The sequence below is a fragment of the Drosophila takahashii genome, unplaced genomic scaffold (assembly GCF_030179915.1).
Source record: "Drosophila takahashii strain IR98-3 E-12201 unplaced genomic scaffold, DtakHiC1v2 scaffold_16, whole genome shotgun sequence".
NCBI lineage: Eukaryota > Metazoa > Arthropoda > Insecta > Diptera > Drosophilidae > Drosophila > Drosophila takahashii.
In genome coordinates, this window is record NW_027221669.1 from 9873 (window position 1) to 36801 (window position 26929).

A 26929-nucleotide genomic window follows, 5' to 3' on the forward strand; every position below is an offset into this window, starting at 1 on the left:
TAATAAACATAAATTTAATTGTGTTTATTTTGTTTGGCTTTTTTAAGTCAGAATATATATATATATAAAATATATATATATAAAATAATAATTATATTTAAATAAATTTTATTTAAATATATTTAACAATGGTAGCCATATGTATCGTCATCCTATTAGTGACGCGTATAAAAATATTCTAAGTCCGAACATGCAAATAAGAGACATATGCAAGTATATGTACTTCTTAAGGTAGCCAACTGAATCGTCATCCTATTAGTGACGTGTATACAAATATTCTAAGTCCGAACATACAAGTAAGAGACATATGCAAGTATATGTATGTACCTCTTAAGGTAGCCAACTGAATCGTCATCCTATTAGTGACGCGTATACAAATATTCTAAGTCCGAACATGCAAATAAGAGACATATGCAAGTATATGTACCTCTTAAGGTAGCCAACTGAATCGTCATCCTATTAGTGACGCGTATAAAAATATTCTAAGTCCGAACATGCAAATAAGAGACATATGCAAGTATATGTACCTCTTAAGGTAGCCAACTGAATCGTCATCCTATTAGTGACGTGTATAAAAATATTCTAAGTCCGAACATACAAGTAAGAGACATATGCAAGTATATGTACCTCTTAAGGTAGCCAACTGAATCGTCATCCTATTAGTGACGTGTATAAAAATATTCTAAGTCCGAACATACAAGTAAGAGACATATGCAAGTATATGTACCTCTTAAGGTAGCCAACTGAATCGTCATCCTATTAGTGACGTGTATAAAAATATTCTAAGTCCGAACATACAAGTAAGAGACATATGCAAGTATATGTACCTCTTAAGGTAGCCAACTGAATCGTCATCCTATTAGTGACGCGTATAAAAATATTCTAAGTCCGAACATGCAAATAAGAGACATATGCAAGTATATGTACCTCTTAAGGTAGCCAACTGAATCGTCATCCTATTAGTGACGCGTATAAAAATATTCTAAGTCCGAACATGCAAATAAGAGACATATGCAAGTATATGTACCTCTTAAGGTAGCCAACTGAATCGTCATCCTATTAGTGACGTGTATACAAATATTCTAAGTCCGAACATACAAGTAAGAGACATATGCAAGTATATGTATGTACCTCTTAAGGTAGCCAACTGAATCGTCATCCTATTAGTGACGCGTATACAAATATTCTAAGTCCGAACATGCAAATAAGAGACATATGCAAGTATATGTACCTCTTAAGGTAGCCAACTGAATCGTCATCCTATTAGTGACGCGTATAAAAATATTCTAAGTCCGAACATGCAAATAAGAGACATATGCAAGTATATGTACCTCTTAAGGTAGCCAACTGAATCGTCATCCTATTAGTGACGTGTATACAAATATTCTAAGTCCGAACATACAAGTAAGAGACATATGCAAGTATATGTATGTACCTCTTAAGGTAGCCAACTGAATCGTCATCCTATTAGTGACGTGTATAAAAATATTCTAAGTCCGAACATACAAGTAAGAGACATATGCAAGTATATGTACCTCTTAAGGTAGCCAACTGAATCGTCATCCTATTAGTGACGTGTATAAAAATATTCTAAGTCCGAACATACAAGTAAGAGACATATGCAAGTATATGTACCTCTTAAGGTAGCCAACTGAATCGTCATCCTATTAGTGACGCGTATAAAAATATTCTAAGTCCGAACATGCAAATAAGAGACATATGCAAGTATATGTACCTCTTAAGGTAGCCAACTGAATCGTCATCCTATTAGTGACGTGTATAAAAATATTCTAAGTCCGAACATACAAGTAAGAGACATATGCAAGTATATGTACCTCTTAAGGTAGCCAACTGAATCGTCATCCTATTAGTGACGTGTATACAAATATTCTAAGTCCGAACATACAAGTAAGAGACATATGCAAGTATATGTATGTACCTCTTAAGGTAGCCAACTGAATCGTCATCCTATTAGTGACGCGTATACAAATATTCTAAGTCCGAACATGCAAATAAGAGACATATGCAAGTATATGTACCTCTTAAGGTAGCCAACTGAATCGTCATCCTATTAGTGACGCGTATAAAAATATTCTAAGTCCGAACATGCAAATAAGAGACATATGCAAGTATATGTACCTCTTAAGGTAGCCAACTGAATCGTCATCCTATTAGTGACGTGTATAAAAATATTCTAAGTCCGAACATACAAGTAAGAGACATATGCAAGTATATGTACCTCTTAAGGTAGCCAACTGAATCGTCATCCTATTAGTGACGTGTATAAAAATATTCTAAGTCCGAACATACAAGTAAGAGACATATGCAAGTATATGTACCTCTTAAGGTAGCCAACTGAATCGTCATCCTATTAGTGACGTGTATAAAAATATTCTAAGTCCGAACATACAAGTAAGAGACATATGCAAGTATATGTACCTCTTAAGGTAGCCAACTGAATCGTCATCCTATTAGTGACGTGTATAAAAATATTCTAAGTCCGAACATACAAGTAAGAGACATATGCAAGTATATGTACCTCTTAAGGTAGCCAACTGAATCGTCATCCTATTAGTGACGCGTATAAAAATATTCTAAGTCCGAACATGCAAATAAGAGACATATGCAAGTATATGTACCTCTTAAGGTAGCCAACTGAATCGTCATCCTATTAGTGACGTGTATAAAAATATTCTAAGTCCGAACATACAAGTAAGAGACATATGCAAGTATATGTACCTCTTAAGGTAGCCAACTGAATCGTCATCCTATTAGTGACGTGTATAAAAATATTCTAAGTCCGAACATACAAGTAAGAGACATATGCAAGTATATGTACCTCTTAAGGTAGCCAACTGAATCGTCATCCTATTAGTGACGTGTATAAAAATATTCCAAGTCCAAACATGAGTTATATGGATATGAAAATAATATTAAGTTCTAGTATGGATATGAAAAAAAATGAGTTATATGGATATGGGAAAAATAACAAGTTCTAGTATGGATATGAAAAAAATGAGTTATGTGGATATGGGAAAAATAATAAGTTCTAGTATGGATATGAAAAAAAAAATGAGTTATATGGATATGGAAAAGAATACAGAGTTCTAGTATGGATATGGAAAAATGAGTTATATGAATATGGGAAAAATGATAAGTTCTAGTATGGATATGAAAAAATATTGAGTTATATGGATATTAAAGAAATAATAAGTTCTAGTATGGATATGGAATAAAATGAGTTATATAGATATGGCAAAAAATTTAATGTTCTAGTATGGATATGAAAAAAATTAGTTATATGAATATGGGAAAATTTATAAGTTCTAGTATGGATATGGGAAAAATAATAAGTTCTAGTATGGATATAAAAAAATATTGAGTTATATGGATATTAAAGAAATAATAAGTTCTAGTATGGATATGGAAAAAAATTAGTTATATTGATATGCTAAATAATGAGTTATATGCATATGGGAAAAATACTAAGTTGTAGTATGGATATGGGAAGAATACTGAGTTCTAGTATGGATATGGGAAAAATAATCAGTTCTAGTATGGATATGAAAAAATATTGAGTTTTATGGATATTGAAGAGATAATAAGCTCTAGTATGGATATGGAAAAAATTAATTATATTGTAATAGTAAATAATAAGTTATATGGATATAGGAAGAAAATTAGGTTCTAGTATGGATATGAAAAAAATTAGTTCTATGGATATGGGAAAAATAAAAAGTTCTGGTATGGATATGGAAAAATATTAAGTTATATGGATATTAAAGAAATAATAAGTTCTAGTATGGATATGGAATAAAATGAGTTATATAGATATGGCAAAAATATAATGTTCTAGTATGGATATGAAAAAAATTAGTTATATGAATATGGGAAAATTTATAAGTTCTAGTATGGATATGGGAAAAAGAATAAGTTCTAGTATGGATATGAAAAAATATTGAGTTATATGAATATTAAAGAAATAATAAGTTCTAGTATGAATATGGAAAAATATTATTTATATTGATATGGTAAATAATGATTTATATGGATATGGGATAAATACTAAATTCTAGTGTGGATATGGAAAAAACGAGTTATATGGATATGGGAAAAATAATAAGTTCAAGTATGGATATGGAAAAAAATTAGTTTAATAGTTATAGGTATGGAAAAAAATTAATTATATAGATATAGAACAAAAAATAAGTTATATGGATATGGTGGCATCAGTACGAAATATGCCCAATTTACATACACCGGAGCCGCAGTACGATAAATACCCAATATTTAGACGTCGTGGCCAAAAACATATATAGGGAGGCAGTGCTCGCCGACCGGTTGTATTGTTCAAAATTTATGTTTTTCATATTATTTTGGCAATGCTATATATAAATGATATCTTATACATATAATTCAATTATAGCGATATGGAAATACCATATTATATGTATAAAGAAAAAAAATGTATAATAAAATATACATTGACATACAAATATGGCTAGTTGTATGGATATGCCGTATTCATTATATGGATACGGCATATAGATTATATAAATATGACCAAAAAATATTTTATATTGATATGGCAAATAAAGAAATTACTTGAATATGGAAATAAAAGAAGTTATATTGATATGGAAGAAAATAATGAGTCATATAGATATGTTGGCATCAGTACGAAATATGCCCAATTTACATACACCGGGGCCGCAGTACGAAAAATACCCAATATTTAGACGTCGTGGCCAAAAACATATATAGGGAGGCAGTGCTCGCCGACCGGCCGTATTGTTCAAAATTTATGTTTATCATATTATTTTGGCAATGCTATATATAAATGATATCTTATACATATAATTCAATTATAGCGATATGGAAATACCATATTATATGTATAAAGAAAAAAAATGTATAATAAAATATACATTGACATACAAATATGGCTAGTTGTATGGATATGCCGTATTCATTATATGGATACGGCATATAGATTATATAAATATGACCAAAAAATATTTTATATTGATATGGCAAATAAAGAAATTACTTGAATATGGAAATAAAAGAAGTTATATTGATATGGAAGAAAATAATGAGTCATATAGATATGTTGGCATCAGTACGAAATATGCCCAATTTACATACACCGGGGCCGCAGTACGAAAAATACCCAATATTTAGACGTCGTGGCCAAAAACATATATAGGGAGGCAGTGCTCGCCGACCGGCCGTATTGTTCAAAATTTATGTTTATCATATTATTTTGGCAATGCTATATATAAATGATATCTTATACATATAATTCAATTATAGCGATATGGAAATACCATATTATATGTATAAAGAAAAAAAATGTATAATAAAATATACATTGACATACAAATATGGCTAGTTGTATGGATATGCCGTATTCATTATATGGATACGGCATATAGATTATATAAATATGACCAAAAAATATTTTATATTGATATGGCAAATAAAGAAATTACTTGAATATGGAAATAAAAGAAGTTATATTGATATGGAAGAAAATAATGAGTCATATAGATATGTTGGCATCAGTACGAAATATGCCCAATTTACATACACCGGGGCCGCAGTACGAAAAATACCCAATATTTAGACGTCGTGGCCAAAAACATATATAGGGAGGCAGTGCTCGCCGACCGGCCGTATTGTTCAAAATTTATGTTTATCATATTATTTTGGCAATGCTATATATAAATGATATCTTATACATATAATTCAATTATAGCGATATGGAAATACCATATTATATGTATAAAGAAAAAAAATGTATAATAAAATATACATTGACATACAAATATGGCTAGTTGTATGGATATGCCGTATTCATTATATGGATACGGCATATAGATTATATAAATATGACCAAAAAATATTTTATATTGATATGGCAAATAAAGAAATTACTTGAATATGGAAATAAAAGAAGTTATATTGATATGGAAGAAAATAATGAGTCATATAGATATGTTGGCATCAGTACGAAATATGCCCAATTTACATACACCGGGGCCGCAGTACGAAAAATACCCAATATTTAGACGTCGTGGCCAAAAACATATATAGGGAGGCAGTGCTCGCCGACCGGCCGTATTGTTCAAAATTTATGTTTATCATATTATTTTGGCAATGCTATATATAAATGATATCTTATACATATAATTCAATTATAGCGATATGGAAATACCATATTATATGTATAAAGAAAAAAAATGTATAATAAAATATACATTGACATACAAATATGGCTAGTTGTATGGATATGCCGTATTCATTATATGGATACGGCATATAGATTATATGGATATGACCAAAAAATAATTCATAAAGAAATTATATGAATATGGCAGAAATAATTGGTTATATTAATATGATCAAATAATACTTTATATAAAAAAGTGAATATCTTTGGTTGGGTGGCAAAGAGAATTAAATATGCCCGATATATAGACGTCGTGGCCAAAAACTACTATAGGGTGAAGTGCTTGTCTGTTGGTCTATATATATACATATAATATTTTATGCGTACACATTATTATTATAGATAGTTAATATCTATCGTATGGGTGGCAAACGGAATTAAATAATTTCGATATTTAGACGTCGTGGCCAAAAACTACTATAGGATGGTCAGTGGTTGTCCACCAATTAATTATTGAACAAACCATATGAATATCATATGCTGTTGTCAATATAATGTATATCAATAATAATAAAAAATAAGGATGGTACAGTAAGTAGTCCATCTACTATTGAACAAAATATATTATAATATATACTTTTGTTATCAATAGAACAACATATATTAAAATCAAAATATTATCCGTATAAATTTGTTTCTTAAATGAAATTAAGACTTGGCTACGCGGTTAATATTATAAACCCATGATAATAAAGTGAAACAGAGGTCAAGTTTCTATTATATATAGAATAACAAATTGTTTCCGACTTTTATCGTTAATCTTTGGTGGCAGGTATATATGATAATTTATATTAAATTATTATATCCCCTGTCGTTTGGGCACAGAGTATCGCTTGCCGGTACAATGTGTTTACAAAAAGCATTATAATAAAATATAATTGCAATATTAGTGATCAAAATAATTTCATATGCGCTCGGTTTTATATCATATATTACCAGAGAGTTATATGGAAAAGATAAATTTTAAATTTATCATCAAAATGCAAATGATTTAACTCAATATTTATATTGGTTAAACAAAAATTGTACATGTGTGGATACAATAATTATGTATGTTGAACAAAAATGATATTTTAGAATGAAATATGTATATATAATATAATAAAAACTTATAGAAAGAACAATATATATTGAAAATTGTGTTATAAAAAAGTTGTACTTTTTCTTTAACATCAATTATAAACTTGTTATATTAGTGGCGAAACAAGTAAAAATTAAAGAACGTATACGAATGCCATATAAAAATGGCCGTATTCGAATTAAAATAGAATTATTTCACAAAGCAAAAAAAAAATATTGAATTAAAATCAATATTTAAGAAAAACCGAACATATAAAATGGAAATAAAATCTATTATATTTATATTACTAATTTCTATTCAAAAAATATGAATGAAATATGAACGAAAACATTATTCTGGTTGATCCTGCCAGTAGTTATATGCTTGTCTCAAAGATTAAGCCATGCATGTCTAAGTACACACGAATTAAAAGTGAAACCGCAAAAGGCTCATTATATCAGTTATGGTTCCTTAGATCGTTAACAGTTACTTGGATAACTGTGGTAATTCTAGAGCTAATACATGCAATTAAAACATGAACCTTATGGGACATGTGCTTTTATTAGGCTAAAACCAAGCGATCGCAAGATCGTTATATTGGTTGAACTCTAGATAACATGCAGATCGTATGGTCTTGTACCGACGACAGATCTTTCAAATGTCTGCCCTATCAACTTTTGATGGTAGTATCTAGGACTACCATGGTTGCAACGGGTAACGGGGAATCAGGGTTCGATTCCGGAGAGGGAGCCTGAGAAACGGCTACCACATCTAAGGAAGGCAGCAGGCGCGTAAATTACCCACTCCCAGCTCGGGGAGGTAGTGACGAAAAATAACAATACAGGACTCATATCCGAGGCCCTGTAATTGGAATGAGTACACTTTAAATCCTTTAACAAGGACCAATTGGAGGGCAAGTCTGGTGCCAGCAGCCGCGGTAATTCCAGCTCCAATAGCGTATATTAAAGTTGTTGCGGTTAAAACGTTCGTAGTTGAACTTGTGCTTCATACGGGTAGTACAACTTACAATTGTGGTTAGTACTATACCTTTATGTATGTAAGCGTATTACCGGTGGAGTTCTTATATGTGTTTAAATACTTGTATTTTTTCATATGTTCCTCCTATTTAAAAACCTGCATTAGTGCTCTTAAACGAGTGTTATTGTGGGCCGGTACAATTACTTTGAACAAATTAGAGTGCTTAAAGCAGGCTTCAAATGCCTGAATATTCTGTGCATGGGATAATGAAATAAGACCTCTGTTCTGCTTTCATTGGTTTTCAGATCAAGAGGTAATGATTAATAGAAGCAGTTTGGGGGCATTAGTATTACGACGCGAGAGGTGAAATTCTTGGACCGTCGTAAGACTAACTTAAGCGAAAGCATTTGCCAAAGATGTTTTCATTAATCAAGAACGAAAGTTAGAGGTTCGAAGGCGATCAGATACCGCCCTAGTTCTAACCATAAACGATGCCAGCTAGCAATTGGGTGTAGCTACTTTTATGGCTCTCTCAGTCGCTTCCCGGGAAACCAAAGCTTTTGGGCTCCGGGGGAAGTATGGTTGCAAAGCTGAAACTTAAAGGAATTGACGGAAGGGCACCACCAGGAGTGGAGCCTGCGGCTTAATTTGACTCAACACGGGAAAACTTACCAGGTCCGAACATAAGTGTGTAAGACAGATTGATAGCTCTTTCTCGAATCTATGGGTGGTGGTGCATGGCCGTTCTTAGTTCGTGGAGTGATTTGTCTGGTTAATTCCGATAACGAACGAGACTCAAATATATTAAATAGATATCTTCAGGATTATGGTGTTGAAGCTTATATAGCCTTCATTCATGGTGGCAGTAAAATGTTTATTGTGTTTGAATGTGTTTATATAAGTGGAGCCGTACCTGTTGGTTTGTCCCATTATAAGGACACTAGCTTCTTAAATGGACAAATTGCGTCTAGCAATAATGAGATTGAGCAATAACAGGTCTGTGATGCCCTTAGATGTCCTGGGCTGCACGCGCGCTACAATGAAAGTATCAACGTGTATTTCCTAGACCGAGAGGTCCGGGTAAACCGCTGAACCACTTTCATGCTTGGGATTGTGAACTGAAACTGTTCACATGAACTTGGAATTCCCAGTAAGTGTGAGTCATTAACTCGCATTGATTACGTCCCTGCCCTTTGTACACACCGCCCGTCGCTACTACCGATTGAATTATTTAGTGAGGTCTCCGGACGTGATCACTGTGACGCCTTGTGTGTTACGGTTGTTTCGCAAAAGTTGACCGAACTTGATTATTTAGAGGAAGTAAAAGTCGTAACAAGGTTTCCGTAGGTGAACCTGCGGAAGGATCATTATTGTATAATATCCTTACCGTTAATAAAAAAATTTGTTAATACAAATTTAATACAAATTACCAATATATATATATATATACATAATAATTATAATAATAATTATACCAAAAATATGATCTTAAAAGTAAAAGATCAAATAAATTTCGAACAAGCAAATCGAAATATTGTAATAATATAATATTATTACAAATAAATTAAATAGAAACAAACATAAAATTCGAACAAGCAAATCGAATTATTAATATAATAAAATATATTTTATATATTTATTATAAACTTTTGTGTGTATATGGACCATAATATACACGCGTTGCGAGATGTATTGGCCAACTAATTTGATGATGATCATACATTGGATAATGCAACAACCTAAAATATACAATGTTGTACCTGGTTTCAGGTTAATGTTTTATATAAAATTATCAATATATATTAACAAACAAATGCCATTACAAATAATACTTTGATATATATTGTTTATATAAAACTAAGACATTTCGCAGCATTTATTTTAGGTATATAAATACATTTATTGAAGGAATTGATATATGCCAGTAAAATGGTGTATTTTTAATTTCTTTCAATAAAAACATATTTGACCAAATTTAAAACCAATATTATAAAACTCTAAGCGGTGGATCACTCGGCTCATGGGTCGATGAAGAACGCAGCAAACTGTGCGTCATCGTGTGAACTGCAGGACACATGAACATCGACATTTTGAACGCATATCGCAGTCCATGCTGTTATGTACTTTAATTAATTTTATAGTGCTGCTTGGACTACATATGGTTGAGGGTTGTAAGACTATGCTAATTAAGTTGTTTATACAAATTTTATAATAAAATTTTATAAGCATATGGTATATTATTGGATAAAAATAATTTAATTATTTTATTCATAATATTAACAAATATATGAAAAACATTATCTCACAATAGTAATTAAACTTTGAGAAAAACGAAGAGGAATATTTTCTTTTTCAATCAAATAATACTGAGAAATGTCTAGCATAAAATATTATCTAGAATTGTCTCTTATTAATGATTTGAAATATGAAAAACGTTGACAATATTATTATTCTTCGTTAATTCGTTACAAATAAATGCCATTAATATATATATACGTCAGCTTTAAACGAATTTAATAAAATGTTTTATCATTATATATAAAGAATTAATTGCAAATAAAAGTTATATACAACCTCAACTCATATGGGACTACCCCCTGAATTTAAGCATATTAATTAGGGGAGGAAAAGAAACTAACAAGGATTTTCTTAGTAGCGGCGAGCGAAAAGAAATCAGTTCAGCACTAAGTCACTTTGTCTATATGGCAAATGTGAGATGCAGTGTATGGAGCGTCAATATTCTAGTATGAGAAATTAACGATTTAAGTCCTTCTTAAATGAGGCCATTTACCCATAGAGGGTGCCAGGCCCGTATAACGTTAATGATTACTAGATGATGTTTCCAAAGAGTCGTGTTGCTTGATAGTGCAGCACTAAGTGGGTGGTAAACTCCATCTAAAACTAAATATAACCATGAGACCGATAGTAAACAAGTACCGTGAGGGAAAGTTGAAAAGAACTCTGAATAGAGAGTTAAACAGTACGTGAAACTGCTTAGAGGTTAAGCCCGATGAACCTGAATATCCGTTATGGAAAATTCATCATTAAAATTGTAATATTTAAACAATATTATGATAATAGTGTGCATTTTTTCCATATAAGGACATTGTAATCTATTAGCATACCAAATTTATCATAAAATATAACTTATAGTTTATTCAAATTAAATTGCTTGCATTTTAACACAGAATAAATGTTATTAATTTGATAAAGTGCTGATAGATTTATATGAATACAGTGCGTTAATTTTTCGGAATTATATAATGGCATGATTATCATTGATTTTTGTGTTTATTATATGCACTTGTAGGATTAACAATGCGAAAGATTCAGGATACCTTCGGGACCCGTCTTGAAACACGGACCAAGGAGTCTAACATATGTGCAAGTTATTGGGATATAAACCTAATAGCGTAATTAACTTGACTAATAATGGGATTAGTTTTTTAACTATTTATAGCTAATTAACACAATCCCGGGGCGTTCTATATAGTTATGTATAATGATATTTATATTATTTATGCCTCTAACTGGAACGTACCTTGAGCATATATGCTGTGACCCGAAAGATGGTGAACTATACTTGATCAGGTTGAAGTCAGGGGAAACCCTGATGGAAGACCGAAACAGTTCTGACGTGCAAATCGATTGTCAGAATTGAGTATAGGGGCGAAAGACCAATCGAACCATCTAGTAGCTGGTTCCTTCCGAAGTTTCCCTCAGGATAGCTGGTGCATTTTAATATTATATAAAATAATCTTATCTGGTAAAGCGAATGATTAGAGGCCTTAGGGTCGAAACGATCTTAACCTATTCTCAAACTTTAAATGGGTAAGAACCTTAACTTTCTTGATATGAAGTTTAAGGTTATGATATAATGTGCCCAGTGGGCCACTTTTGGTAAGCAGAACTGGCGCTGTGGGATGAACCAAACGTAATGTTACGGTGCCCAAATTAACAACTCATGCAGATACCATGAAAGGCGTTGGTTGCTTAAAACAGCAGGACGGTGATCATGGAAGTCGAAATCCGCTAAGGAGTGTGTAACAACTCACCTGCCGAAGCAACTAGCCCTTAAAATGGATGGCGCTTAAGTTGTATACCTATACATTACCGCTAAAGTAGATGATTTATATTACTTGTGATATAAATTTTGAAACTTTAGTGAGTAGGAAGGTACAATGGTATGCGTAGAAGTGTTTGGCGTAAGCCTGCATGGAGCTGCCATTGGTACAGATCTTGGTGGTAGTAGCAAATAATCGAATGAGACCTTGGAGGACTGAAGTGGAGAAGGGTTTCGTGTGAACAGTGGTTGATCACGAGTTAGTCGGTCCTAAGTTCAAGGCGAAAGCCGAAAATTTTCAAGTAAAACCAAAAACGCAATATATACAAATCAAGCTAATATAATATACTTGAATAATTTTGAACGAAAGGGAATACGGTTCCAATTCCGTAACCTGTTGAGTATCCGTTTGTTATTAAATATGGGCCTCGTGCTCATCCTGGCAACAGGAACGACCATAAAGAAGCCGTCGAGAGATATCGGAAGAGTTTTCTTTTCTGTTTTATAGCCGTACTACCATGGAAGTCTTTCGCAGAGAGATATGGTAGATGGGCTAGAAGAGCATGACATATACTGTTGTGTCGATATTTTCTCCTCGGACCTTGAAAATTTATGGTGGGGACACGCAAACTTCTCAACAGGCCGTACCAATATCCGCAGCTGGTCTCCAAGGTGAAGAGTCTCTAGTCGATAGAATAATGTAGGTAAGGGAAGTCGGCAAATTAGATCCGTAACTTCGGGATAAGGATTGGCTCTGAAGATTGAGATAGTCGGGCTTGATTGGGAAACAATAACATGGTTTATGTGCTCGTTCTGGGTAAATAGAGTTTCTAGCATTTATGTTAGTTACTTGTTCCCCGGATAGTTAGTTACGTAGCCAATTGTGGAACTTTCTTGCTAAAATTTTTAAGAATACTAATTGGGTCAAACCAATTAGTTCTTATTAATTATAACGATTATCAATTAACAATCAATTCAGAACTGGCACGGACTTGGGGAATCCGACTGTCTAATTAAAACAAAGCATTGTGATGGCCCTAGCGGGTGTTGACACAATGTGATTTCTGCCCAGTGCTCTGAATGTCAAAGTGAAGAAATTCAAGTAAGCGCGGGTCAACGGCGGGAGTAACTATGACTCTCTTAAGGTAGCCAAATGCCTCGTCATCTAATTAGTGACGCGCATGAATGGATTAACGAGATTCCTACTGTCCCTATCTACTATCTAGCGAAACCACAGCCAAGGGAACGGGCTTGGAATAATTAGCGGGGAAAGAAGACCCTTTTGAGCTTGACTCTAATCTGGCAGTGTAAGGAGACATAAGAGGTGTAGAATAAGTGGGAGATATTAGACTTCGGTTTGGTATCGTCAATGAAATACCACTACTCTTATTGTTTCCTTACTTACTTGATTAAATGGAACGTGTATCATTTCCTAGCCATTATACGGATATATTTATTATATCTTATGGTATTGGGTTTTGATGCAAGCTTCTTGATCAAAGTATCACGAGTTTGTTATATAATCGCAAACAAATTCTTTAATAAAACGGTGCATTTATGTATTTTTGATTTGAAAATTTGGTATAACTCCAATTACTCAGGTATGATCCAATTCAAGGACATTGCCAGGTAGGGAGTTTGACTGGGGCGGTACATCTCTCAAATAATAACGGAGGTGTCCCAAGGCCAGCTCAGTGCGGACAGAAACCACACATAGAGCAAAAGGGCAAATGCTGACTTGATCTCGGTGTTCAGTACACACAGGGACAGCAAAAGCTCGGCCTATCGATCCTTTTGGTTTAAAGAGTTTTTAACAAGAGGTGTCAGAAAAGTTACCATAGGGATAACTGGCTTGTGGCGGCCAAGCGTTCATAGCGACGTCGCTTTTTGATCCTTCGATGTCGGCTCTTCCTATCATTGTGAAGCAAAATTCACCAAGCGTTGGATTGTTCACCCATGCAAGGGAACGTGAGCTGGGTTTAGACCGTCGTGAGACAGGTTAGTTTTACCCTACTAATGACAAAACGTTGTTGCGACAGCATTCCTGCGTAGTACGAGAGGAACCGCAGGTACGGACCAATGGCACAATACTTGTTCGAGCGAACAGTGGTATGACGCTACGTCCGTTGGATTATGCCTGAACGCCTCTAAGGTCGTATCCGTGCTGGACTGCAATGATAAATAAGGGGCAATTTGCATTGTATGGCTTCTAAACCATTTAAAGTTTATAATTTACTTTATAAACGACAATGGATGTGATGCCAATGTAATTTGTAACATAGTAAATTGGGAGGATCTTCGATCACCTGATGCCGCGCTAGTTACATATAAAAGCATTATTTAATACAATGACAAAGCCTAGAATCAATTGTAAACGACTTTTGTAACAGGCAAGGTGTTGTAAGTGGTTGAGCAGCTGCCATACTGCGATCCACTGAAGCTTATCCTTTGCTTGATGATTCGATAATAAACATAAATTTAATTGTGTTTATTTTGTTTGGCTTTTTTAAGTCAGAATATATATATATATAAAATATATATATATAAAATAATAATTATATTTAAATAAATTTTATTTAAATATATTTAACAATGGTAGCCATATGTATCGTCATCCTATTAGTGACGCGTATAAAAATATTCTAAGTCCGAACATGCAAATAAGAGACATATGCAAGTATATGTACTTCTTAAGGTAGCCAACTGAATCGTCATCCTATTAGTGACGTGTATACAAATATTCTAAGTCCGAACATACAAGTAAGAGACATATGCAAGTATATGTACCTCTTAAGGTAGCCAACTGAATCGTCATCCTATTAGTGACGTGTATAAAAATATTCTAAGTCCGAACATACAAGTAAGAGACATATGCAAGTATATGTACCTCTTAAGGTAGCCAACTGAATCGTCATCCTATTAGTGACGTGTATAAAAATATTCTAAGTCCGAACATACAAGTAAGAGACATATGCAAGTATATGTACCTCTTAAGGTAGCCAACTGAATCGTCATCCTATTAGTGACGCGTATAAAAATATTCTAAGTCCGAACATGCAAATAAGAGACATATGCAAGTATATGTACCTCTTAAGGTAGCCAACTGAATCGTCATCCTATTAGTGACGTGTATAAAAATATTCTAAGTCCGAACATACAAGTAAGAGACATATGCAAGTATATGTACCTCTTAAGGTAGCCAACTGAATCGTCATCCTATTAGTGACGTGTATAAAAATATTCCAAGTCCAAACATGAGTTATATGGATATGAAAATAATATTAAGTTCTAGTATGGATATGAAAAAAAATGAGTTATATGGATATGGGAAAAATAACAAGTTCTAGTATGGATATGAAAAAAATGAGTTATGTGGATATGGGAAAAATAATAAGTTCTAGTATGGATATGAAAAAAAAAATGAGTTATATGGATATGGAAAAGAATACAGAGTTCTAGTATGGATATGGAAAAATGAGTTATATGAATATGGGAAAAATGATAAGTTCTAGTATGGATATGAAAAAATATTGAGTTATATGGATATTAAAGAAATAATAAGTTCTAGTATGGATATGGAATAAAATGAGTTATATAGATATGGCAAAAAATTTAATGTTCTAGTATGGATATGAAAAAAATTAGTTATATGAATATGGGAAAATTTATAAGTTCTAGTATGGATATGGGAAAAATAATAAGTTCTAGTATGGATATAAAAAAATATTGAGTTATATGGATATTAAAGAAATAATAAGTTCTAGTATGGATATGGAAAAAAATTAGTTATATTGATATGCTAAATAATGAGTTATATGCATATGGGAAAAATACTAAGTTGTAGTATGGATATGGGAAGAATACTGAGTTCTAGTATGGATATGGGAAAAATAATCAGTTCTAGTATGGATATGAAAAAATATTGAGTTTTATGGATATTGAAGAGATAATAAGCTCTAGTATGGATATGGAAAAAATTAATTATATTGTAATAGTAAATAATAAGTTATATGGATATAGGAAGAAAATTAGGTTCTAGTATGGATATGAAAAAAATTAGTTCTATGGATATGGGAAAAATAAAAAGTTCTGGTATGGATATGGAAAAATATTAAGTTATATGGATATTAAAGAAATAATAAGTTCTAGTATGGATATGGAATAAAATGAGTTATATAGATATGGCAAAAATATAATGTTCTAGTATGGATATGAAAAAAATTAGTTATATGAATATGGGAAAATTTATAAGTTCTAGTATGGATATGGGAAAAAGAATAAGTTCTAGTATGGATATGAAAAAATATTGAGTTATATGAATATTAAAGAAATAATAAGTTCTAGTATGAATATGGAAAAATATTATTTATATTGATATGGTAAATAATGATTTATATGGATATGGGATAAATACTAAATTCTAGTGTGGATATGGAAAAAACGAGTTATATGGATATGGGAAAAATAATAAGTTCAAGTATGGATATGGAAAAAAATTAGTTTAATAGTTATAGGTATGGAAAAAAATTAATTATATAGATATAGAACAAAAAATAAGTTATATGGATATGGTGGCATCAGTACGAAATATGCCCAATTTACATACACCGGAGCCGCAGTACGATAAATACCCAATATTTAGACGTCGTGGCCAAAAACATATATAGGGAGGCAGTGCTCGCCGACCGGTTGTATTGTTCAAAATTTATGTTTTTCATATTATTTTGGCAATGCTATATATAAATGATATCTTATACATATAATTCAATTATAGCGATATGGAAATACCATATTATATGTATAAAGAAAAAAAATGTATAATAAAATATACATTGACATACAAATATGGCTAGTTGTATGGATATGCCGTATTCATTATATGGATACGGCATATAGATTATATAAATATGACCAAAAAATATTTTATATTGATATGGCAAATAAAGAAATTACTTGAATATGGAAATAAAAGAAGTTATATTGATATGGAAGAAAATAATGAGTCATATAGATATGTTGGCATCAGTACGAAATATGCCCAATTTACATACACCGGGGCCGCAGTACGAAAAATACCCAATATTTAGACGTCGTGGCCAAAAACATATATAGGGAGGCAGTGCTCGCCGACCGGCCGTATTGTTCAAAATTTATGTTTATCATATTATTTTGGCAATGCTATATATAAATGATATCTTATACATATAATTCAATTATAGCGATATGGAAATACCATATTATATGTATAAAGAAAAAAAATGTATAATAAAATATACATTGACATACAAATATGGCTAGTTGTATGGATATGCCGTATTCATTATATGGATACGGCATATAGATTATATAAATATGACCAAAAAATATTTTATATTGATATGGCAAATAAAGAAATTACTTGAATATGGAAATAAAAGAAGTTATATTGATATGGAAGAAAATAATGAGTCATATAGATATGTTGGCATCAGTACGAAATATGCCCAATTTACATACACCGGGGCCGCAGTACGAAAAATACCCAATATTTAGACGTCGTGGCCAAAAACATATATAGGGAGGCAGTGCTCGCCGACCGGCCGTATTGTTCAAAATTTATGTTTATCATATTATTTTGGCAATGCTATATATAAATGATATCTTATACATATAATTCAATTATAGCGATATGGAAATACCATATTATATGTATAAAGAAAAAAAATGTATAATAAAATATACATTGACATACAAATATGGCTAGTTGTATGGATATGCCGTATTCATTATATGGATACGGCATATAGATTATATAAATATGACCAAAAAATATTTTATATTGATATGGCAAATAAAGAAATTACTTGAATATGGAAATAAAAGAAGTTATATTGATATGGAAGAAAATAATGAGTCATATAGATATGTTGGCATCAGTACGAAATATGCCCAATTTACATACACCGGGGCCGCAGTACGAAAAATACCCAATATTTAGACGTCGTGGCCAAAAACATATATAGGGAGGCAGTGCTCGCCGACCGGCCGTATTGTTCAAAATTTATGTTTATCATATTATTTTGGCAATGCTATATATAAATGATATCTTATACATATAATTCAATTATAGCGATATGGAAATACCATATTATATGTATAAAGAAAAAAAATGTATAATAAAATATACATTGACATACAAATATGGCTAGTTGTATGGATATGCCGTATTCATTATATGGATACGGCATATAGATTATATAAATATGACCAAAAAATATTTTATATTGATATGGCAAATAAAGAAATTACTTGAATATGGAAATAAAAGAAGTTATATTGATATGGAAGAAAATAATGAGTCATATAGATATGTTGGCATCAGTACGAAATATGCCCAATTTACATACACCGGGGCCGCAGTACGAAAAATACCCAATATTTAGACGTCGTGGCCAAAAACATATATAGGGAGGCAGTGCTCGCCGACCGGCCGTATTGTTCAAAATTTATGTTTATCATATTATTTTGGCAATGCTATATATAAATGATATCTTATACATATAATTCAATTATAGCGATATGGAAATACCATATTATATGTATAAAGAAAAAAAATGTATAATAAAATATACATTGACATACAAATATGGCTAGTTGTATGGATATGCCGTATTCATTATATGGATACGGCATATAGATTATATGGATATGACCAAAAAATAATTCATAAAGAAATTATATGAATATGGCAGAAATAATTGGTTATATTAATATGATCAAATAATACTTTATATAAAAAAGTGAATATCTTTGGTTGGGTGGCAAAGAGAATTAAATATGCCCGATATATAGACGTCGTGGCCAAAAACTACTATAGGGTGAAGTGCTTGTCTGTTGGTCTATATATATACATATAATATTTTATGTGTACACATTATTATTATAGATAGTTAATATCTATCGTATGGGTGGCAAACGGAATTAAATAATTTCGATATTTAGACGTCGTGGCCAAAAACTACTATAGGATGGTCAGTGGTTGTCCACCAATTAATTATTGAACAAACCATATGAATATCATATGCTGTTGTCAATATAATGTATATCAATAATAATAAAAAATAAGGATGGTACAGTAAGTAGTCCATCTACTATTGAACAAAATATATTATAATATATACTTTTGTTATCAATAGAACAACATATATTAAAATCAAAATATTATCCGTATAAATTTGTTTCTTAAATGAAATTAAGACTTGGCTACGCGGTTAATATTATAAACCCATGATAATAAGGTGAAACAGAGGTCAAGTTTCTATTATATATAGAATAACAAATTGTTTCCGACTTTTATCGTTAATCTTTGGTGGCAGGTATATATGATAATTTATATTAAATTATTATATCCCCTGTCGTTTGGGCACAGAGTATCGCTTGCCGGTACAATGTGTTTACAAAAAGCATTATAATAAAATATAATTGCAATATTAGTGATCAAAATAATTTCATATGCGCTCGGTTTTATATCATATATTACCAGAGAGTTATATGGAAAAGATAAATTTTAAATTTATCATCAAAATGCAAATGATTTAACTCAATATTTATATTGGTTAAACAAAAATTGTACATGTGTGGATACAATAATTATGTATGTTGAACAAAAATGATATTTTAGAATGAAATATGTATATATAATATAATAAAAACTTATAGAAAGAACAATATATATTGAAAATTGTGTTATAAAAAAGTTGTACTTTTTCTTTAACATCAATTATAAACTTGTTATATTAGTGGCGAAACAAGTAAAAATTAAAGAACGTATACGAATGCCATATAAAAATGGCCGTATTCGAATTAAAATAGAATTATTTCACAAAGCAAAAAAAAAATATTGAATTAAAATCAATATTTAAGAAAAACCGAACATATAAAATGGAAATAAAATCTATTATATTTATATTACTAATTTCTATTCAAAAAATATGAATGAAATATGAACGAAAACATTATTCTGGTTGATCCTGCCAGTAGTTATATGCTTGTCTCAAAGATTAAGCCATGCATGTCTAAGTACACACGAATTAAAAGTGAAACCGCAAAAGGCTCATTATATCAGTTATGGTTCCTTAGATCGTTAACAGTTACTTGGATAACTGTGGTAATTCTAGAGCTAATACATGCAATTAAAACATGAACCTTATGGGACATGTGCTTTTATTAGGCTAAAACCAAGCGATCGCAAGATCGTTATATTGGTTGAACTCTAGATAACATGCAGATCGTATGGTCTTGTACCGACGACAGATCTTTCAAATGTCTGCCCTATCAACTTTTGATGGTAGTATCTAGGACTACCATGGTTGCAACGGGTAACGGGGAATCAGGGTTCGATTCCGGAGAGGGAGCCTGAGAAACGGCTACCACATCTAAGGAAGGCAGCAGGCGCGTAAATTACCCACTCCCAGCTCGGGGAGGTAGTGACGAAAAATAACAATACAGGACTCATATCCGAGGCCCTGTAATTGGAATGAGTACACTTTAAATCCTTTAACAAGGACCAATTGGAGGGCAAGTCTGGTGCCAGCAGCCGCGGTAATTCCAGCTCCAATAGCGTATATTAAAGTTGTTGCGGTTAAAACGTTCGTAGTTGAACTTGTGCTTCATACGGGTAGTACAACTTACAATTGTGGTTAGTACTATACCTTTATGTATGTAAGCGTATTACCGGTGGAGTTCTTATATGTGTTTAAATACTTGTATTTTTTCATATGTTCCTCCTATTTAAAAACCTGCATTAGTGCTCTTAAACGAGTGTTATTGTGGGCCGGTACAATTACTTTGAACAAATTAGAGTGCTTAAAGCAGGCTTCAAATGCCTGAATATTCTGTGCATGGGATAATGAAATAAGACCTCTGTTCTGCTTTCATTGGTTTTCAGATCAAGAGGTAATGATTAATAGAAGCAGTTTGGGGGCATTAGTATTACGACGCGAGAGGTGAAATTCTTGGACCGTCGTAAGACTAACTTAAGCGAAAGCATTTGCCAAAGATGTTTTCATTAATCAAGAACGAAAGTTAGAGGTTCGAAGGCGATCAGATACCGCCCTAGTTCTAACCATAAACGATGCCAGCTAGCAATTGGGTGTAGCTACTTTTATGGCTCTCTCAGTCGCTTCCCGGGAAACCAAAGCTTTTGGGCTCCGGGGGAAGTATGGTTGCAAAGCTGAAACTTAAAGGAATTGACGGAAGGGCACCACCAGGAGTGGAGCCTGCGGCTTAATTTGACTCAACACGGGAAAACTTACCAGGTCCGAACATAAGTGTGTAAGACAGATTGATAGCTCTTTCTCGAATCTATGGGTGGTGGTGCATGGCCGTTCTTAGTTCGTGGAGTGATTTGTCTGGTTAATTCCGATAACGAACGAGACTCAAATATATTAAATAGATATCTTCAGGATTATGGTGTTGAAGCTTATATAGCCTTCATTCATGGTGGCAGTAAAATGTTTATTGTGTTTGAATGTGTTTATATAAGTGGAGCCGTACCTGTTGGTTTGTCCCATTATAAGGACACTAGCTTCTTAAATGGACAAATTGCGTCTAGCAATAATGAGATTGAGCAATAACAGGTCTGTGATGCCCTTAGATGTCCTGGGCTGCACGCGCGCTACAATGAAAGTATCAACGTGTATTTCCTAGACCGAGAGGTCCGGGTAAACCGCTGAACCACTTTCATGCTTGGGATTGTGAACTGAAACTGTTCACATGAACTTGGAATTCCCAGTAAGTGTGAGTCATTAACTCGCATTGATTACGTCCCTGCCCTTTGTACACACCGCCCGTCGCTACTACCGATTGAATTATTTAGTGAGGTCTCCGGACGTGATCACTGTGACGCCTTGTGTGTTACGGTTGTTTCGCAAAAGTTGACCGAACTTGATTATTTAGAGGAAGTAAAAGTCGTAACAAGGTTTCCGTAGGTGAACCTGCGGAAGGATCATTATTGTATAATATCCTTACCGTTAATAAAAAAATTTGTTAATACAAATTTAATACAAATTACCAATATATATATATATATACATAATAATTATAATAATAATTATACCAAAAATATGATCTTAAAAGTAAAAGATCAAATAAATTTCGAACAAGCAAATCGAAATATTGTAATAATATAATATTATTACAAATAAATTAAATAGAAACAAACATAAAATTCGAACAAGCAAATCGAATTATTAATATAATAAAATATATTTTATATATTTATTATAAACTTTTGTGTGTATATGGACCATAATATACACGCGTTGCGAGATGTATTGGCCAACTAATTTGATGATGATCATACATTGGATAATGCAACAACCTAAAATATACAATGTTGTACCTGGTTTCAGGTTAATGTTTTATATAAAATTATCAATATATATTAACAAACAAATGCCATTACAAATAATACTTTGATATATATTGTTTATATAAAACTAAGACATTTCGCAGCATTTATTTTAGGTATATAAATACATTTATTGAAGGAATTGATATATGCCAGTAAAATGGTGTATTTTTAATTTCTTTCAATAAAAACATATTTGACCAAATTTAAAACCAATATTATAAAACTCTAAGCGGTGGATCACTCGGCTCATGGGTCGATGAAGAACGCAGCAAACTGTGCGTCATCGTGTGAACTGCAGGACACATGAACATCGACATTTTGAACGCATATCGCAGTCCATGCTGTTATGTACTTTAATTAATTTTATAGTGCTGCTTGGACTACATATGGTTGAGGGTTGTAAGACTATGCTAATTAAGTTGTTTATACAAATTTTATAATAAAATTTTATAAGCATATGGTATATTATTGGATAAAAATAATTTAATTATTTTATTCATAATATTAACAAATATATGAAAAACATTATCTCACAATAGTAATTAAACTTTGAGAAAAACGAAGAGGAATATTTTCTTTTTCAATCAAATAATACTGAGAAATGTCTAGCATAAAATATTATCTAGAATTGTCTCTTATTAATGATTTGAAATATGAAAAACGTTGACAATATTATTATTCTTCGTTAATTCGTTACAAATAAATGCCATTAATATATATATACGTCAGCTTTAAACGAATTTAATAAAATGTTTTATCATTATATATAAAGAATTAATTGCAAATAAAAGTTATATACAACCTCAACTCATATGGGACTACCCCCTGAATTTAAGCATATTAATTAGGGGAGGAAAAGAAACTAACAAGGATTTTCTTAGTAGCGGCGAGCGAAAAGAAATCAGTTCAGCACTAAGTCACTTTGTCTATATGGCAAATGTGAGATGCAGTGTATGGAGCGTCAATATTCTAGTATGAGAAATTAACGATTTAAGTCCTTCTTAAATGAGGCCATTTACCCATAGAGGGTGCCAGGCCCGTATAACGTTAATGATTACTAGATGATGTTTCCAAAGAGTCGTGTTGCTTGATAGTGCAGCACTAAGTGGGTGGTAAACTCCATCTAAAACTAAATATAACCATGAGACCGATAGTAAACAAGTACCGTGAGGGAAAGTTGAAAAGAACTCTGAATAGAGAGTTAAACAGTACGTGAAACTGCTTAGAGGTTAAGCCCGATGAACCTGAATATCCGTTATGGAAAATTCATCATTAAAATTGTAATATTTAAACAATATTATGATAATAGTGTGCATTTTTTCCATATAAGGACATTGTAATCTATTAGCATACCAAATTTATCATAAAATATAACTTATAGTTTATTCAAATTAAATTGCTTGCATTTTAACACAGAATAAATGTTATTAATTTGATAAAGTGCTGATAGATTTATATGAATACAGTGCGTTAATTTTTCGGAATTATATAATGGCATGATTATCATTGATTTTTGTGTTTATTATATGCACTTGTAGGATTAACAATGCGAAAGATTCAGGATACCTTCGGGACCCGTCTTGAAACACGGACCAAGGAGTCTAACATATGTGCAAGTTATTGGGATATAAACCTAATAGCGTAATTAACTTGACTAATAATGGGATTAGTTTTTTAACTATTTATAGCTAATTAACACAATCCCGGGGCGTTCTATATAGTTATGTATAATGATATTTATATTATTTATGCCTCTAACTGGAACGTACCTTGAGCATATATGCTGTGACCCGAAAGATGGTGAACTATACTTGATCAGGTTGAAGTCAGGGGAAACCCTGATGGAAAACCGAAACAGTTCTGACGTGCAAATCGATTGTCAGAATTGAGTATAGGGGCGAAAGACCAATCGAACCATCTAGTAGCTGGTTCCTTCCGAAGTTTCCCTCAGGATAGCTGGTGCATTTTAATATTATATAAAATAATCTTATCTGGTAAAGCGAATGATTAGAGGCCTTAGGGTCGAAACGATCTTAACCTATTCTCAAACTTTAAATGGGTAAGAACCTTAACTTTCTTGATATGAAGTTTAAGGTTATGATATAATGTGCCCAGTGGGCCACTTTTGGTAAGCAGAACTGGCGCTGTGGATGAACCAAACGTAATGTTACGGTGCCCAAATTAACAACTCATGCAGATACCATGAAAGGCGTTGGTTGCTTAAAACAGCAGGACGGTGATCATGGAAGTCGAAATCCGCTAAGGAGTGTGTAACAACTCACCTGCCGAAGCAACTAGCCCTTAAAATGGATGGCGCTTAAGTTGTATACCTATACATTACCGCTAAAGTAGATGATTTATATTACTTGTGATATAAATTTTGAAACTTTAGTGAGTAGGAAGGTACAATGGTATGCGTAGAAGTGTTTGGCGTAAGCCTGCATGGAGCTGCCATTGGTACAGATCTTGGTGGTAGTAGCAAATAATCGAATGAGACCTTGGAGGACTGAAGTGGAGAAGGGTTTCGTGTGAACAGTGGTTGATCACGAGTTAGTCGGTCCTAAGTTCAAGGCGAAAGCCGAAAATTTTCAAGTAAAACCAAAAACGCAATATATACAAATCAAGCTAATATAATATACTTGAATAATTTTGAACGAAAGGGAATACGGTTCCAATTCCGTAACCTGTTGAGTATCCGTTTGTTATTAAATATGGGCCTCGTGCTCATCCTGGCAACAGGAACGACCATAAAGAAGCCGTCGAGAGATATCGGAAGAGTTTTCTTTTCTGTTTTATAGCCGTACTACCATGGAAGTCTTTCGCAGAGAGATATGGTAGATGGGCTAGAAGAGCATGACATATACTGTTGTGTCGATATTTTCTCCTCGGACCTTGAAAATTTATGGTGGGGACACGCAAACTTCTCAACAGGCCGTACCAATATCCGCAGCTGGTCTCCAAGGTGAAGAGTCTCTAGTCGATAGAATAATGTAGGTAAGGGAAGTCGGCAAATTAGATCCGTAACTTCGGGATAAGGATTGGCTCTGAAGATTGAGATAGTCGGGCTTGATTGGGAAACAATAACATGGTTTATGTGTGCTCGTTCTGGGTAAATAGAGTTTCTAGCATTTATGTTAGTTACTTGTTCCCCGGATAGTTAGTTACGTAGCCAATTGTGGAACTTTCTTGCTAAAATTTTTAAGAATACTAATTGGTCAAACCAATTAGTTCTTATTAATTATAACGATTATCAATTAACAATCAATTCAGAACTGGCACGGACTTGGGGAATCCGACTGTCTAATTAAAACAAAGCATTGTGATGGCCCTAGCGGGTGTTGACACAATGTGATTTCTGCCCAGTGCTCTGATGTCAAAGTGAAGAAATTCAAGTAAGCGCGGGTCAACGGCGGGAGTAACTATGACTCTCTTAAGGTAGCCAAATGCCTCGTCATCTAATTAGTGACGCGCATGAATGGATTAACGAGATTCCTACTGTCCCTATCTACTATCTAGCGAAACCACAGCCAAGGGAACGGGCTTGGAATAATTAGCGGGGAAAGAAGACCCTTTTGAGCTTGAGGTGTAGAATAAGTGGGAGATATTAGACTTCGGTTTGGTATCGTCAATGAAATACCACTACTCTTATTGTTTCCTTACTTACTTGATTAAATGGAACGTGTATCATTTCCTAGCCATTATACGGATATATTTATTATATCTTATGGTATTGGGTTTTGATGCAAGCTTCTTGATCAAAGTATCACGAGTTTGTTATATAATCGCAAACAATTCTTTAATAAAACGGTGCATTTATGTATTTTTGATTTGAAAATTTGGTATAACTCCAATTACTCAGGTATGATCCAATTCAAGGACATTGCCAGGTAGGGAGTTTGACTGGGGCGGTACATCTCTCAAATATAAAACGGAGGTGTCCCAAGGCCAGCTCAGTGCGGACAGAAACCACACATAGAGCAAAAGGCAAATGCTGACTTGATCTCGGTGTTCAGTACACACAGGGACAGCAAAAGCTCGGCCTATCGATCCTTTTGGTTTAAAGAGTTTTTAACAAGAGGTGTCAGAAAAGTTACCATAGGGATAACTGGCTTGTGGCGGCCAAGCGTTCATAGCGACGTCGCTTTTTGATCCTTCGATGTCGGCTCTTCCTATCATTGTGAAGCAAAATTCACCAGCGTT

General features: G+C 32.9%; 5 non-coding genes and 1 pseudogene across 5 annotated transcripts; all 6 read left to right on the plus strand.

The window, feature by feature from the left end:
- Positions 1 to 7648: 7648 nt before the first annotated feature.
- LOC138914258 (small subunit ribosomal RNA) lies at positions 7649 to 9643 on the plus strand. Its single transcript, XR_011420118.1, has one exon. It is a non-coding gene; the product is annotated as a small subunit ribosomal RNA (ribosomal RNA).
- A 623-nt stretch (positions 9644 to 10266) lies between these two features.
- LOC138914255 (5.8S ribosomal RNA) lies at positions 10267 to 10445 on the plus strand. Its single transcript, XR_011420115.1, has one exon. It is a non-coding gene; the product is annotated as a 5.8S ribosomal RNA (ribosomal RNA).
- A 398-nt stretch (positions 10446 to 10843) lies between these two features.
- LOC138914253 (large subunit ribosomal RNA) lies at positions 10844 to 14800 on the plus strand. Its single transcript, XR_011420114.1, has one exon. It is a non-coding gene; the product is annotated as a large subunit ribosomal RNA (ribosomal RNA).
- A 5532-nt stretch (positions 14801 to 20332) lies between these two features.
- On the plus strand, positions 20333 to 22327 carry LOC138914251 (small subunit ribosomal RNA). The gene has a single exon (XR_011420112.1). It is a non-coding gene; the product is annotated as a small subunit ribosomal RNA (ribosomal RNA).
- Positions 22328 to 22950: 623 nt separating this feature from the next.
- LOC138914256 (5.8S ribosomal RNA) lies at positions 22951 to 23129 on the plus strand. The gene has a single exon (XR_011420116.1). It is a non-coding gene; the product is annotated as a 5.8S ribosomal RNA (ribosomal RNA).
- A 398-nt stretch (positions 23130 to 23527) lies between these two features.
- Positions 23528 to 26929, plus strand: LOC138914254 (large subunit ribosomal RNA; annotated as a pseudogene; the record flags this gene model as incomplete).